General features: G+C 40.4%; 1 protein-coding gene across 1 annotated transcript in view; it reads right to left on the bottom strand.

Annotated features, from left to right (window-relative positions):
- Positions 1–10,594: 10,594 nt before the first annotated feature.
- The window catches only part of LOC149788782 (uncharacterized), a 119,691-nt gene continuing 112,906 nt past the window's right edge, over positions 10,595–17,379 (bottom strand). The window contains exon 17 of the mRNA XM_089974908.1: positions 10,595–10,781. The gene's annotated coding sequence lies outside the window, so the exon portion shown is untranslated. The remainder of the gene's footprint in view (positions 10,782–17,379) is intronic.

Raw genomic sequence — 17,379 nt, 5'->3', positions numbered from 1 at the left:
CTCCAGCAGTAAACATCAAATATCCGTGATTGTTTTTCCATCCAACCGGCTTCTTCAGTCTACGATTTCTAACAATGCCGTCGCGAGATGCCTCGTAATTGACGAGAACGGGATGCGGCTGAAATTCTTGGTCCATTTGTATAATAATACTACTTGTCTAATTTATTATTTGGTTTAATTATGAATCTTTCAACGTAGTCTTGGGGGGTTTTGATGACGAAGTCGGCGGTGGGGTTGATGACGGCGTTTTTATTCGTTTATCGTAATAGCGTTTTAATTCCCTGTATCGCTTTCCGTCACAATTGATACACAACTGCGATTTTCCTCTTACACCGACGTGGCAAACCAAGCACGGGAGGGGACCAAGAGAACCATTACGAACGCTTTGTAAATGATATCCGCAGAATTCACCTCTGCATGATTTATTGCACGGGGTTGTCGACCCAATCATCAACCATTTGCAGTGATTCATTATACTATATTCTTTCATTTAAATACTTGTTTTAATTATATGGATGAGTTCGAGAGATTGGCAGCAATTAAGCCCTGGAAAAATATTAAATTCAATCTCGATAGAGTCCTCAAGGACACACCAAAAGCGTTAATAAACGATAGAACCCTGTTGAATAGAATACGCGATTGTATTAATGAATTTAAGCGTGATGATGCATCTCATAGTTGGTCAACATTTCGAATTGATGGTGTTGTTGATGCTACCATGAACAACAACCGCGCAGCAATGATAATATCACAACTTGACGGTAAAAGGTATTTCTTCAGAGTAAAATTCATTGTCCGGGTGGAATCAGGCGATTGGATCATACGTGATAAATTTGAACCAGTTCTCAGCGACATGAAAACAGTCACTGTCAGATGCGACTCCAAGCCGGGGTTGTTAACCGGAATTGACAGACCATACTATGAACGAGCGTATCCTGAAACAGCAGTTGTTTATGGAATATACCCGTTAAATAAGAAACCTGATATCCGAAAACTGAAACCGATGAAACAGTCAACTGGGATAAATTGTGTAGCAGAACGAATAATAGAGCATTTTACAAATGCATGTCGAGGAAACAAATTGACTGATTTACGACGTAGCAAAATCAACCAGTGGGAACTAACCGTAAAAGAGCGTGGAGCAACCATCAGCGACATAGCGAGATTAGAAACATCGCTGAGATTTCCAATAACCGTTACAACGATAACCGGTGAAGTATTATACGAATCGAAGTATAAATCGAAGGGAGCCCCAATCAAAATTATTGATCATAACGAACACGCAAGGACGCCCGTGATCACAATATTTCCACGGGATAGAACAGTAAAGTATATACCCGAAGAATTCCTGGGAGAACAATTCTCCAAGGACGGTTTTCTCGCGGAGAGGAAACTATTTGATGCTATTGCTTGTTTGTGTAAAAACGACCCTGTATCAGTGTGGTTACTTCGCAGCGCTGAAAACGATGCGGATACCTTTGATCAGTTTGTAAGACCAAACGGCGAATTATATCGCACTGAAGCATTTCACAACAGGATGAAAAAAACCGCCATAGAATTTGAGGAGCATGATGAACAACTGCTAACAAATTGTTTTACGATTCCATCGGTTGTAGCTCATGTTGCAGCAAGAAAAAATGCGTGGAGACCAACGCGCAAGGAATTTCTGCCGGATGTACAATCCAGTTGTTTGGAATACTATCACGGTGGATTATGGAACACTGAATACAACCGCGACGCTATGATCTCGGTTGATATGGTTGCCTGTTATCCAGCGAGTTTTCTCGGGTATGGATCCGCCGCTAAGTACTTTAGACGATTTGGACACCCCAGACATGAAATGACTCGTGTTGCTATTAATGGACCACTGCCTGATTTTGATTTAACCGGATTCGCTCGCATAGTATCATTTGAATTCGCAGCAGGACTTCATCGCTGTTGTTATATTTGGATCGGTAGACACATGGCTGAAAAGAAGTGGCTGCCAATAGCGCTGCTACGGTATATGATTGATTGTAGCATGCTAGTTTCGTTGATTGTCAGTGACGCGATTATATCATACCGGGCACAGACTGAAGTCTGGTTACCAGAACCGGAGCGTCTAGATAGCATAATTGACGAGTCCAGAAAGCGCATTGATGCCGACGAGGAATATATCATCGAATGGTCCAGGAGGATATTTAACCAACGAAACCGCGAGGCAAAAGATCTCGGTAGAAGAATAATCGGTAAGTTCACACAAGGTGGAAAAAACTGCGACTACAAACGATATTGCTCACGGCTGATTATAGATGACGCAGAATATGATTTTGTAATCAAGGACGCAGTGGCAAAAAATAGATACGTGAACTGCAAAACAGCTTTCTTGTCCAATGGAACGAGGTTGGGTACAGTTGTTACCTACAGCGATGGAGACAGCCCGGCATACCCGCATTTGAGGGCGTCTATGCTGGGTTATGCCGCTATTAATTTATTCTCGATGATAAATAGATTTCCTGACACCGCCGTTAGAGTAGCCGTTGATTCATTTTATGTTGACGTAGCGTATAAGGAAAACATAGCCGAGTTTACTAGTCCGGACGAGAGTTGGGGTACATGGAGAATTAAAAATGAAATACGACGCGATTATTCCCCGTCAGCAGATGTCACCGTTGAAAACAATTACTTACGCGGTGATAAATTGTCAGAATGGTCTAATGCACCACCGTGTTCTGATCCAATTTGTAGACACAAAACAGTTTATTTAAGCGGTTGTGGCGGGTCAGGAAAGACGACTCGGGCAATTGAATTATTTCGAACGCGGGCAAGTATAATCGTGCTTACACCGACCCATAGACTAGCGCGAGAGATAAAACAACGAAATGTTGACGCCGTTACTTATCACAGCTTTTTTCGATACAGCGGCGGTGAGTGGACTCCTGATCGAATGGGTGAAAAATTTATTCCCGACATTATCATCTGGGATGAGATATGTACTGTTTCGTTAGATACTTTACAAATGTTTCTTGAGTGGTTGCTGCGCGCGAATACAGCGGTAATCATGTGTGGGGACCATGGCCAACCACCACCATTTGTCGGCGAGGGTCCACATGATTGGTTGAGCGGGTTCGTGGACTATTATGAAGAAACCGATACTGATAACCGAGCACTTGATGAACAACTGCGCGAGGTTAAAAAACTAATCAGATTACAGCCGGATAGAGTTCAGTGTGAAATAATCCGCGAGGTGATTCCGGAAACGCCGTTAAATGAATTCTGGGAAACATGGAGACCAAACGATTTGATTGTAGCGAGTAGAAAGATAGTCAGAGACACACTTCAGCGGAAGTTGTTTACGTTGCATAAGGAAAAGTTTCCAACGCGTCCAGTGCCGTTATGTTATAGACCCGCGGACACACGGCGGCAGAACATTGAAGTTGAAATTCCAGGTCGGACAGAAAAACAAATTCTCGTGCTGAATGATATCGTGCTTGTTGATGTCAGCGTCGTCGAGGACGCGCTACGTGCTAATAAATCCCCGTGGACGCTAGGATACGCAACAACAATACATTCCTCGCAGGGACTAACCATCACGGACACAATTGTTTGGATAGTTGATAATCGCATCGAATGGTCGAATCTAGTCTATCTTGCAGTGTCCAGAGTACGAAGGATAAATCAGCTTCGAAGAATTGTTGTTGACGAAGTCAGTGACGAAGCCGGCGACAAAGTCACCATCGATGCAAGTGTCATTGATAGAAAACTCTCGGGTTACCGCCAACAGGATAAAAAAAAACAGCGGCGTTTCGATATTGATGCCGAATTAATAATCTCGCTACGACAACAACAGAATAATCACTGTGCGAGTTGCAATTGTATAATGAGTTGGCATTATTCGGATAAAGACACTCGCCAATTTACCGTGGATAGGATCGATAACAGTCTCGGTCATGTCAAAAACAATGTGAGGTTGACCTGTCTTGAGTGCAATAGACGCAACGGCGCTAGTTAAGACCACGTGGGGGCAATTGAGTATCGTTAGGTATCACTTGTAGTTGCTCGCGTGTAAATCCGCGCTGAGGAGCAGTTGAATCCAGTCTGTAGATCGGTGGTCTACCAGTTGATCGTGTTATCGTTGATATGTTATGTGTGGTAACACTCCAAATAGGATCGGTAGCCCTTTTTTTACCGCCTTCAAGCTCTCCTGGTTCATATAGATATCTAACAGTGACATCGCCAAGAATCGGCTTGGAAACGCTATTTATTTTTGATTTTCCGGGTATATACTCGTATTTAATCGCGTCGCTGGGCTTCATGTTGATTGCTCGGGTAATCTCGTTATTTAACGCTGCAATTACACCTGGCAACCTTTTAACCCATTCACGAGATCGTTTTTCTTGGATGAATTCCTTCGCGTATTGATATCCAAATAACCGTTCAGCGAGAGTCCGATTGAATCGTTCAACAATTGCCTGATCACGATGTAGCGCAGTATGACCTCGTCGTATCGCGACGCTATGATGTTTCAGCGTTGATAAATCAGCGCCGCGAAATTCACTACCGGGATCAACTTGTAATTGATTTGGCCAGCGCAGAGGGCCTCTTCGATAAATTCTTTCAAACGCAGCGGCTACTTCAGTTGCCGACTTTGTTTTTAACGGCTCCGCTTGTTTGTATCGACTCGCAACATCAACTACGGTTAGCGCGTATTTGTAACCGTTGTCATGCGGCAAAAATAGTATATCAGCCTGATGAACTTCATTAGGTACGCTGACATCAAAGCGCGAGAAGTTGATTTGTTTAGGCGGTGGTAGATAGATTTGCCATATAGCCTGTTTGGATAACCAATTAGCCGCAGTGGTCTTTGTTACCTTTGCAGCGCTTGCAAGCTTACCAATTGCGGCCTTCCCCTTCCAGTATCCTCTCGGAGAATAATAGATGGATTCCATGTTGTTATTATAAACGCTATCGTTTTCAATTACCAGCGCCAGAAGCTCCGCTTCCAATCATTAATTTACCTTTCATAGCCGATTTTACCAACCATGAGGCCAATTTTTCTTTGACGGATTTATCAGGAATAGCATTTAGCGCGTGAATTAATTTTACATCCGCGATATGACGCTGTTGCAGATCGCTACTTTTATAAGCAACATCATGAGCATGACACGCCTTATCGATAGCGTTTATTGGATACTCACCGGGTTTGGGCTGATTTTGATCATCGAGTCTAATATCTAATCGTGTTCCGGGGCCACAGTAGTTATATCCTGGGAGGTGTTTTTCTCCTGGATACTTTGCCCACGGTGTTCCGGGGAGTTTTGCCAATTTGGCTGCGATGTCACCTCCTCGCTTTTTTTTAAAACATCTCCGGGTCTAATAGAAATAAATCTAAATTTCTTTGTACCGCATTGTACACACTTGCCAGTAAGCGCCGATCTGTTATTTCTTGTTGTAGCGGTTGTCATATCATTTGTGCCAGTACGTACTCTACACTTCACACAATATAGATCCATAATTTATGTATAGAGATATGAATATAATTGATTTTTCGGCGACTAAAACAAGAGAACCAGTTAAGCATGTTTCAGCGTTACCAAACTCGATCCGGATGATTATCATCGGACCATCTGGATCCGGCAAGACGCAATTGTTACTCAATTTAATAATGAGATGGATGAAGTGGGATAAGTTGTATTTGGCTGCTCCTAGCGTAGATGATCAACGATGCTACGAGGTGTTGAAAGATTTCAACGAGAATGCATCAGCGATCGCTAAAAAAAATGTTATTGAGTTTATTACGGATATCAATGATGCACCGGGTATTGATGATATTGATGGCGACGTTAACAATCTAGTCGTGTACGATGATGTTATGTTAGATAATCAAAAAAAACCAGCTAGGATATTTTCCAGAGGCAGGCATAAAAACACTGACGTGATATATGTCACTCAACGATACACTCAGATTCCAAAAGTAATTAGAGACAACTGTAATATTCTTGCTGTGTTCAACGGCGTTGATACACACACGCTACGAAATATTTGGCAGACATGGTGCGGCGGTGACATGGACTTTAATGTTTTTCGAAACTTTTTTAGTCATGCTCAGTCGACCCCACATGGATTCGTAACGATAAATTTACATGATCCTCGGACACGATATCGTATCGGACTTGACCAAATATTCGGTTAGTTGTAAATAATTTTCATTGTAAGCAGCAGAGGGGGCAATGACATCGACGCGGTCGTCGATGTGCTTACCGGACGCTGACGACGCTGGGGATCGACGCGCAGAAGGTGTTAATTAAACCAAATGACGATTGGACGATCCCCCAACGACGTCGTCGTTTTTTTTTTACCAGGCGCTGACGACACTAGATCGTTGAGTTGCAGAAAGTAATAATTAAGCAAAATAACGATTGGACAAAATGTCCGATTCGCCCCCTCTGCTGCTGCTTACGGGAAGAGTGAGCGAAAGAATGTCGACTGGTATGAGGCAAACTGGGAGGAGATGGAGCCCGTGACTGAGGCAAAGAGGAAAGCCCTCCTGGCATACAAGGCTGCACCTAGCCCCAGAACACTACAAGCCCTCAGGATTGCAAGGAATAACGCCCAGAAGACCGCCCGCCGCTGTGCCAACACCTACTGGCTGAACCTTTGCAACAGTATACAGACAGCTGCTGACACCGGGGATACAAGAGGAATGTATGAGGGTATCAAACAAGCGACAGGCCCCCCCCAGCTACAAGACCGCCCCCCTCAAGTCCAAGACGGGCGAAGTCATCACAGACCAGGGGAAACAACTGCAGCGATGGGTTGAGCACTATCTCGAGCTATATGCAACCCAAAACAATGTCACTGGAACTGCCCTGGACGCCATTCCAGACCTGCCTGTCATGGAGGAGCTAGACACACAGCCCACACTGGAAGAGCTCGGAAAAGCCATCGATTGCCTTGCCTGTGGGAAGGCTCCCGGAAGCGACGGCATTCCGCCTGAAGTCCTCAAGAGCGGAAAACCAGCACTGCTCCAGCCCCTACACACACTCCTCTGCCTTTGCTGGGAACAGGGATACATCCCACAGGACATGCGTGATGCCAACATCATCACTTTGTACAAAAACAAAGGAGACCGTAGCGACTGCAACAACTATCGGGGTATCTCCCTCCTCAGCATCGTCGGAAAGGCCTTCGCCCGTGTTGCCTTGGCACGCTTGCAGATCCTAGCATCCCGCGTCTACCCAGAATCCCAGTGTGGATTTCGAGCCGGCAGGTCAACTGTAGACATGATCTTCTCACTACGTCAGCTGCAGGAGAAGTGTCGCGAGCAGCGGATGCCCCTCTACGTTGCCTTTATAGACCTGACGAAGGCGTTTGACATGGTTAGTCGGAGTGGACTCTTCAGACTTCTGCAGAAGATCGGCTGCCCCCCACGTCTGCTTGCTGTCATTATGTCGTTCCACGAGAACATGCACAGCACAGTGTGCTTCAATGGCGCAACATCTGAAGCATTCCCAGTCGTTAGCGGAGTCAAACAAGGCTGTGTCCTTGCACCGACGCTCTTTGCCATCTTCTTCTCCATGCTTCTCCAGTACGCATTCAAGGACTGCAGCGAGGGAGTGTACATTCATACCAGGGCTGACGGCAAGCTGTTCAACATCGCCCGTCTCCGTGCTAAGACTAAAGTCACAGAGGTACTCATCCGTGAATTGCTGTTTGCCGACGATGCAGCGTTGACATCACACACGGAAGATGGACTTCAGTAGCTGGCATGCTGCCTCTCCCATGCATGTAAGGAATTTGGACTGACCATCAGTTTGAAGAAAACAAATGTCATGGCACAGGACACAGACTCTCCTCCCTCTGTCTCCATCGATGGGTACAATTTGGAAGTTGTCGAGAACTTCACATACCTCGGGTCTAACATCTCCAGCTCACTCTCCATTGATTCTGAGGTGGGCGGCAGGATTGCCAAGGCAGCAGCAGTGATGGCCAGACTTAACCAGAGGGTCTGGAACAACCCCAACCTCACAGAGAAGACCAAACTGCGTGTCTACCAAGCGTGCGTGCTCAGCTCACTTCTCTACAGCAGCGAAACATGGACCACCTATGCAAGACACGAGAGGAAACTCAACAGCTTCCACCTGAGATGTCTGCGGTGCATTCTGCACATCCAGTGCCAGGACAAAGTACCCAACCCAGAGGTTCTAGAACGCGCCAACATGAACAGCATGTTCTCCATACTCAGCGAGAGGCGCCTTCGCTGGCTCGGCCATGTCAAGAGAATGGACCCAGGTCGCATTCCCAAGGACCTGTTATATGGGGAGTTAGCAGAAGGTGCACGACCAACTGGACGACCACATCTGCGCTACAAAGATGTTTGCAAGAAGGATATGAAGACAGCAAACATCAATGTCAACAACTGGGAGAGCTGTGCAAACAACCGTTCCAGCTGGCGTCTAGCTGTCAGGCAGGGAGTTCAAAACGCAGAGGAGAAGAGAAGAATAAAGCAAGCTGAAAAGAGAGCTACAAAGAAGGATAAGCAAAAGCGTACTTTGGAGCTATGCCATCGTCTCTCGTAGACGGACGGATGCCAAGATGTATGTATGTATGTATGTATGTATGTATGTATGTATGTATGTATGTATGCGTGCGTGTGTGTGTGTGTGTGTGTGTGTGTGTGTGTGTGTGTGCGTGCATGCATGCATGCATGCATGTATGTATGCATGTCATTGTGATCATCGTGGATTGTCCATGTCGTGACATTTAGTGAACGGATTTATATTAAGTCGTATGAAAATTACGTGTCGACTTAGCTGCAGTACACATCACAAAATGCTCTTTCCACTCAGTCTTTCTTTCTCCACCCATCCCTCTCTTTCTCGCTTTTGTGGTTGCACGTAACAAACATAATTTATTACAATGTATGTTACTTTTGTTTTAGGTTTATCCAAGTGGTCATATGCATAAGCTGAAGACATCATATGTTTCAATAATACCTCGTAGATGACCCGAAATGGCTATGCCATATGTTTGACAAGGTTCTACAATCCGTCTAGTTTGTTATTAATATGGGGCTTAATATTTTTCACCGCTTTAAACAGTTATATCCAGTAGAATTTTACTAACTACTCAGAACTGCTGGTGTACGAGACTTCGACTTCATAGGATGCAAATCACCATTGTTCCTTGTTTATCTCAAAACTTTCCAGAATATTGTGCTGATGTTGACCATTTTGGTAAAATTGGATGATTTAATCTATGACATTTCTGAAGTTTAAAAGTTGTACAGTTTAATATGTCCCGATTCGATATTGCAATTTCAGAAGCTAAGAAAAGTGCACTCATTAATTAACTTTAAGTACAAAAGGAACAGCTAGGCAGCTATCTATTTATTTACCTCGAATAAAGAGGGAAATCAAAATTTTGTTATAAATGTTGTCATACGAATTCCAGAATAAAGATTAATATATCATATTTCAGAACTAAATGCCTTTAATTATCAATGCCTTTTTAATGTCGGCATTAAAATCGTATGGATAAAATCTATCGAGAGATAGGGATCGTTCTGTCTCGCATGTTTGCATGTAAAACACATTTTATTTCGAAGAAAGATGCATGTAGTGAGATACATCTTTTGCAGACATGTATTACAATTGTGCTACTGGGATAGAACTCTTAGTAGAATGAGGATATATTAAACATGTTAGTTGGTTCGATTTTTATACCATTAGAAACTAGTTTTATGCAACAATGTTCCAACTTAATCACATTGTCCTCAAGCGCTGTCTTTGAATGATCGGAGGAATACTACAAATGTTGTATGCTATTTTATTTATATACCGTTAGGCGCAAATATCTCTCTACTTAACCAGCATGTGTGCATGAGTCGATATTACAAGTCATCATTCTTTTTTCCCACAAACGACACACCTATTTTAATTATAAAGTTACTGTTTCATTTGAAATAGCAGTGTTAAAATACAACATAGAAATTCAACACGATCATGACTGGTCATTATTAACAAGCATATTGGCTGTCATCAAAGTAAAAATATCACTCCTCGGCTGCTGCTTGGATATAGATTCACGAAAAAAGTGACAAAGAAAGTAACACTGTTCTCAGATATCACTTGGTTTATGACAGGAAATATTAGCCTTGACTATCTTTTCAGACCAGTTCAGTTCTCAAATATCAACTTAACTTTAAGGACTTTGATTCTGTGACAAAAATATATATTTTCTTTCAACAGTGTTTACGTATTTTGAAATATTGAAACGTGACATTTACCATTCGCTGCTGCGAGGAACTGCCGTAATTTAAGTCATTTAAGATTCAGCTCTATTTAATTATCACGCAAACGAGTTGGTAATAGGCGGGTGAAAAAGGTACGGAATGGATAGTATATAGCTTGAAACAAAGACACTTGTTCCGATTTTCAGAAAATAAAGAACTAAGTCTAGACATACACGAAGGCATATACAAATTTGCTTAATTTAAATTTAATACTAGAGACCAGTTTTACACGATACTATCCGAAGGTGACATCAACTGCATTTCTCGACTAGAATTTATTTTTCACAAACTAGCATCATTATCCTTGTAAGGTGTGTGTTCTTGAGGTAGGTTCATTCAACAGTTAATGTACAGTTTGAAGCATCTAACATTGAACAGTAGCTGGTATTGTATTAATTCTCCTGACTTACTGTTGTTGACTTGAGATAGGAAGAAGCAGACGTGCCGACTGACTTCGAAGTCAGAATGTCATCTCTAAATCAGTGCCTGGTGATCCATGCAGATTTGGCTAAAAATAGTCAGGACAGAAAAGAACATTTTTAAGTTGAAATTACTTTGTTCATGGTAAGAATGGCTACTGATAGAGCGTAATAGCCAATGCAGTGTACAGAATTCCATGCATTAAAATAATTGTCGCATTTTCGGATAAACAATATTATTCTCAAACTTGAAGATAAACCAATTCTTGTCACAGTTCGTGTTTAATATTTGTTTAAATATACAATGCCACGGTATTCATCTAGAATAAAATATTGAAAGAATTGTTGTATCTATATAATACAATGTACCAGTGTTTTTCGTCCTGTCCGATATAATTAATATGGTGGTTTTTTTTGTCAATATTGTCTAGTCTTATATGTATTGCTACTTTCAATAATTTATTTAAAGCTGATCTCGGAAAAAGAGAAATTAAGGCAAATTAAATGATCATTATCACAAGAAATATTACCACTGTATAGTTTGTACAGGTAAAGGTATGAAATTGAATCTTGGCAGGGTTGGGTTTGTGTTGTCCGGATTTATCTCATTTGTTTATTTTGTCGACTCGTGGAGCTAATACAACTGAATCGGTGAGCCACGCCATAAAATCCATTACTGCTGCAATACAATCAGTGACAGACGTCCGCTAGTTATGAGTGGATTCTGCTAGTGGGGGCGGGAATCCATTAGACTGAGTGTAATTGCACTGTTCATAGTGGGCACCTAATACCCTTCGCCTCTTTTCACGACCTATGGATTCAGTGGAGAATCCGTAAAAGCAGCAGGGAGGGTGAAGTGACCATTGTTAGGAGTGTCTAATTTTGAAGATAAAGGTTCCTACGAAAAATAAATACAATGTCAATAACGTCAAACCGAAGGCTGTAACCGACCGATATTTTTTCTGTCTGGGTTAGCTCATTTTCTTACTTTATCTGTGTAGCTTGTGTTTTAAAAATTCTGTATCTGTGTTTGTTTACCCAACCAGACAATAATTGTTGGTCGTCACCCTCCATGCTGCTGTATTGTGTGAGTAATTAAAGCATTATTATCTCGATCTCACACATCTAACGTAGTTAGACAGCGACTAGAGGCAATTAAGAAATGTCTCCCTGTTCGTGGTTATGTCAATCATCAACTACAAGAACGTCAGGAGTCTCAGGTGAAATTTACAGAAGGTGCAGAACATTATTTAAACCGGTCATGGAGGCTACCATTGGTCTTCTTCCCACGTTAGAGCAAACCGTAAAAGCAACTGAGCAAACGGCTAAAGAAACTGGAAAAATAGAAGAAAGAACTATAAAAAAAAGATTCTAAGAGAAATTCCAGGTCAAATAGCTGGTGCCACTTATCAACCACAAACACAAGAAATACTTGAGTGTATTGATCAGATTTGTTCTGAAGTAGCCGATATAAAGGATCTTATACCAGAACCATAACAAGTAAAAAAGAAACCTGAAATAACTAGTGTATTACCATCATCAAAAAAAGATATTAAAAACACGGAATAATTATCTGCATTTGCCGTGCACAGTTTTGAACAAATAAATTGTTTCTGAAACCCTAATACGTTAATGATAATGTAAGTCGTTATAATTGGTACAAATGGATATTTCTTTTACACTACGGAGTTGATGAGGCCCGAAAGAGTGATACAAGATATATTGCATTTATTAATGGAATAGATGGATATTTTGCACTGTTACAACAACGATAACTACAATTACAACATCAACAACCACAACAAAAGCGAGAAAGAAAAAAAAACGACCACAGCAACCAGCCCAAGTGAGGAAGATGCAAGTTCTATCCCCGGCGCCACTGGAAGTGGTTTTGGTTCACGCCCCGGGGTGAGTGGTCTTAGTACTCCATGTCCCAGCAATTTCCTTGTCGATGTCGATGTTGAACGACTAGAGATTTTGATTGGCGAAAATCGAACCGGTAATAATTCCCCGGAAATCACTAATGAAGCAGCTGGTATTTGTTAGAGATGATTCACAGGCGGTATCATGGACAATAATGTTTAGCGATCTCTCATCAATGAAATCGTTGATGATTACCACAGTGACTGAGGGTATGTAATTATATTAATGACAATAAAATAATAGTATCATACATATGCTCACTGTGAACCGATCATGTGATAAATACGCCAATACCAATATATAAAGCGATCTACGGTGATGGACTCGATGAAGTTGTACAGGGTCTATTCAGAAGGATATCCCCAACAATAATACCGATTGCAAAAAAAATATAAATGAAAGCCATTGACGTTGTTCGTGATAAAGGATTTGGTGCTGTTTGTGACGTTGCAGTTAAAGCATGCTCAGCAATCAAGGATAGACTAGAACGATTAATACGACGAAAACCTCAGTGAATTAATTTACCCAGCACTGAAAGTATGCCTTCAAATGTTAGTGAAATAATAAATCAAGCTGCCAAAAAATAGAAATAGCAGAATTGGCTGGTGTACCCATGTCAGAAAAAAGAAAAAAGTTATAACTGCTAGTCTGATAGCAGAAAAACCCATTGAATCATGCCAGCAAAACATCGATACTGCCACGACAATACCTGGCTTTGCAAGATACAGCAATGGTTACTAGAGATCAGCTGGTCCGCCAATGATGTTTGCAAATGATACAACTGATCATCCAGAAGGCAGCAACCTAAATATAGTTAGCATAATAAACGCTGCAGGGGATGGACCAACCGATGCATTAATATCAATGAACAATGAATTCAACTTATGATTTGCGGCACGTAGATTAATATTAAATGTTGAAGAAGAATTTTCCTGTGATTGCACTATCATATATATTTGGATTTTGTAGACATGTGGTAAAGTTGTTTTTTTTTTCGGAGCCAAGCATACAATTGTACCTGTTGGATAAGACAATGACACTGGTGCAGTCTGGCCACCCAACCCATTTGGTGATTGTATGGTAAGACGAAGAACAAGGTGACTCTCTTTAATGAGCCAAGGTGGTAAGTCAACATTGTCCTGGTTGACGATAAAAACAGAGTATTTCAAGTAAGGTTTCTGGTTTATTTTTATGGCAGAGACCATCACAGCAGGGTGTTGCAGCACCCTAACATATATTTATCGCATTTCAGGGAAATGCACGAGAAAACGCACAAACACGAAATGCAATGGCATTTGACACACTTGGAGTTTTTTAGCTTTCTTTAAAGATAAATGGGCATCATGAATCATCCGAAGAAGTTTTGTAGAGTTTTGATCGGAATCATGTAGCACGCGCATATCATCGTTTTATGATATTTATGTGGAGAGAGCAGAATGTTAATTCTGGTTTGCAGATATCTCAGCGTGATTTTACAACGCTGTATCCAATCTATTACTTTTCGTTGGAACATTTAGATTTATTCAGACAATCTGTCGTTGATATACACTTCCGAGCTCATGTAGCAAGATCACGACCAATAATACCTGGTCTATTAGTTCTTCCTGGTTTTTACAGAGCAATCGCTGTTATACTCTCAGACGAAACAATGCTACTTGAAGGTATTGATGGACGAATGAGATTTATTAATTCCTCAGTGGAAGACATGTAATTAAACCTCTCATGATATTGTAATGTCATATCATTATGTTAATGTTAATCTGACCCCGGGTCTTTTTAGAAAGCTTCAACCGAAATCTGCAAAAATATGCGTAATAAAAATAACACGAAAACAAGCACAGATCACAGGTGGTGCAAAATAAACTATCACTGACTGAATGTCAACTCAGGCACTTCAATGATTCTAAACAATAAAAGACCGGTGTTAGAATTAATTTGTATGCGGGTGCCATTAAAGATGCAGTATATTTCTACTTCTTATAGCTATACCAGCGTTATTAGGCGCTGAAGCCGCAGCTGTTGCAAAAGCAGCTGCACTTGGTGCTTTTGGATTAGGTACTGGGATGGCACTAAAGAAAGCATCAAGTCACGGAATAAAGGTTTCCAAAAATGGAAAGGGTATACGACTGCCACGAACTCCCCATTCAGGGTTTAAGACATCTCAGGACACTTCGTTAGACGCAAAGCGCCTCTTTCCTATGTCCAATTTTAATTTAATTGATGATGATAAGCGATTAAATATTTAAAAAAATATCAGAGGTGTTTTATGCGTGACAAAGTACCAAAACAACTAAACTGCGTTGAAACCGGTATCATTAATCTCGATGGAAGTCCTGGAAAAGGTACGCATTGGGTTAAATACGCGATTGATCCACGTGGAGTTATTTATTTTGATTCGTATTCGTTCGCTCCACCAAAGGGATTTATAAAATATCTCGGCGGACTTCAAAACACTCTTGTCTGGTACTCAGCAATACAAACACAAACAATAACCGATCCGCCAATATGTGGCCGTGAAGTAATTGCTGTACTCGACGCTATGTCATCATCAACAATACTACCTCATAAAGTCGAGCACGATTGTACAAGTATACAGTATGGCCGTCCACCTTCGTGTTAAACAGATCTTAAAGTATAATGGTGTATCTATATGGAAGATCTAATATAAGTAAAATTCAGGGCAAACTTCAATGCGACTTATCTGAATATGCAAACTTGATGAGGTCAAGGATGAACTCGTTAATCCTTTTTGTCTCGCAAATGTGAACCAAAACAAAGTCGTTGCTTATCAGCATATACAAGCACGATTAAAGACGAATAATTTCCCGTGGACAGGTATTATTCTGCGGGTTCCAGATGCGACCGAAGTTAACTTAATATTATTTACTAAAAACGGTAAAATTAAAAACTCGTAGGAATCGGTTCTATCAATCATGGGAAAAATTGCAGAACGTATCAGAAAGACCAATGATCGTTTACTAACTGCAGGTGATATAATGACTGGTTCTCTCAATATGATTAATAATATAATTACTGGTGCTTGAGAACCAGGATCAAACGAGGGCACTGGATTGTTTATTATCGTATTAAATGGTCAAATTTATTTTATCTATCATATTCTCGAGTCAGAGGAGTATTTAATTTACGGCATAAATTTATATTACACAAATACATACAATGTATCTCAATCTATTTTAGAAAAATTACATTGAATATAAGTTAATGAAAAATTAATTTTAATATAATTTAGAGCAAATTTAAATCTTAATATTTTTTCTTAAATGTTCTCTCCTAATACCTATATATCTCTAGTTAATACAACTATAATTATAGCGTGAACTGGTAAACAATATATACTGAGCCGTTACTGTATCCTTAAACACAATATTCCCAAAATGTGCACGACAGACCATCTAATGATGATTTACGACAATGCCGGGTTAATATCAACATGATTTACAACTATACTGGTGATACAAGTGAAAGATAACGAGAAACTAGATAAATGCAATTAAATTATTTTGTCACGAGAATAAAACAAATGAAACAAGAAAAATATCAATGTAATTTTCTTAAATGTGCAAATGTACTTTGGTATATATTATTGCAATAATCAAGCACAATTAAAATATTATGTGGACCTCAAACAAGTGCTACAAATCCTAGTACCTCAGTTTTGTCTGATACTTGTTAGCATAAGCATCGTTTCTTTGGAAAAATATGACATTGTTGAGGATGACTACATTGTTGTCAGCCACAATATCAAATGCTGCTTTTACACCATAAACAACAATATTGCTACAGCAGAGGTGGATATACATATATATATATATATATATATATATATATATATATATATATATATATATATATATATATATATATATATATATATATATATATATATATAATATCACTTGATTTCTTGAAGGCACCTGCCATTCAGGTATGCTACGTTATAAGGTGCAAAATGACCATGATTGTATTGTATCAAGGATAACTATACGTCAGTTTCTGCCAAATAAAATGTATTATTTGAAAATACATTCACTATTAGTGCAAATGATTATCGTTTTGATAGCCTGGGTTACAAATGTAGCATTAAAGCATGTTATGTATGTACAACAGTCAATGAATGTTTGTATCAAATATGCTTACAGATGGCAAACAAATAGACGCCCGCCCGATGAATAAACACAACCGGGAGCAAGGTATAAACTCATGGCTTAAACTTACCGACATGATAACAGATACAAAGGTTTTTTTATTACAAAGCAAGCCATCCCCGGAAACTGACGTTGTATTGTTTTAAGTGTGCCGTTTTTTGGTTTTTTTTTGTTTTTTTGTTTTTTTTTTCTTAAGTCGGACGACATAAGGAAGCGCACTTTGGTCCCTTTCGATTCTTTTAACTGTGTCAATTCATTTTCGCTTTTAGAAAGTCGTCCAACTTAGAGACGCCAACGTTCATTTCCTCAAAATGTTATCTTAACTGCTTTACCTGCATTAAAGGAAATTTGAAAACGAAATTAAACAATGGAACATGCATAAAAGAGACACAATCTAGTGCTTCGCATGTCGGTATAAGGCTGAACAGTGAATAAGGTTTCAGTGCTTTCTTCCAAACGTTTACTGTTCATAATTCATAGGGTTTTATAATTCGACCAAAAGAAGCACGTACTTCGTCTTGTGGGGATAAATGTACGTATTTCCCGTCGGCGTCCTCTATAGGTGGAAAAACGTAGCTTAGGGGAAGTAACCGTTTTG

Source organism: Sinohyriopsis cumingii, chromosome 11 (genome assembly GCF_028554795.1).
Source record: "Sinohyriopsis cumingii isolate HCF-2022 chromosome 11, ASM2855479v2, whole genome shotgun sequence".
In the NCBI taxonomy this organism is placed as follows: domain Eukaryota; kingdom Metazoa; phylum Mollusca; class Bivalvia; order Unionida; family Unionidae; genus Sinohyriopsis; species Sinohyriopsis cumingii.
Note: the sequence above shows the minus strand (reverse complement) of the source record. Positions and strands in the feature narration are given on the sequence as shown.